This window comes from Theobroma umbraticum, unplaced genomic scaffold, assembly GCF_002168275.2.
Source record: "Theobroma umbraticum cultivar Fairchild unplaced genomic scaffold, ASM216827v3 scaffold_55.0, whole genome shotgun sequence".
Classification (NCBI taxonomy): Eukaryota; Viridiplantae; Streptophyta; class Magnoliopsida; order Malvales; family Malvaceae; genus Theobroma; species Theobroma umbraticum.
The window spans coordinates 1,650,672-1,651,502 of NW_018397270.1; positions in this window are offsets into that span (position 1 = coordinate 1,650,672).

The following is an 831-nucleotide window of genomic DNA, read 5'->3' on the forward strand; positions in this document are numbered from 1 at the left end:
ATCAAAACATGTCAAGTGATGAATGTTTTGACAGCTCAAGCGAGGGCATTCAAAATGTTGGTTTTACTCATAAAGATTTTTATAATTGTATGGTAGCCTATAAGAATTATTAGCACATTGTAGTGAATTTTGAATAAGTTATTTAAAACAAATATTCTTTGTAGAATACTTTGTTAGCAAATAATTCATGCATATCATTCAACCGAAATACATAATTAGTAATTTATATTCGTACCTTTATATTTTCATTTCTAACCATGTATCTCTGTAATTTGTCTTTCATAGGAGTAGTTGGAGATGACTTATTTTCCTTCAAAGTAAGGTATGAAGATGAAAAACATTTATCATATACTATTGACTAATGATACAAAGTCAATTCATTTGGGAACTCTTTAGGTGATCCGTTCGAAAAATCCTGGATAGTATTATAGTTTCTCAAGTTATCACAAGATAAAACAATATTAGACTCTCTTTCATTAGCTGTTGGTGCATTGCATTGACCATAATTTGAACCATTTTCCTTACATAAAGATTCTTCTCTTGCATGTTCAGCTCTCATAGGATTACCACCATGTGATGTAGTGCAGAAAAATTTGGGTACACAAAACTCTTTAAATCGAATAGCTTCAATATCAGTCTTTATTGTCATTATATCATTTTTTAAGATAACGAAAATCTCATACTCCCATTGCTTCTCTTTTTCTTTCATCTTTTGACTATTTTTATTCTATTCCAATAATTTCTTCAACTTCTCAATTTCACACGTCGAACTCTCATACTCTTGTTGTTTCTCTTTTTCTTTCAGCTTTTGATTATTTTTATCATACTCCA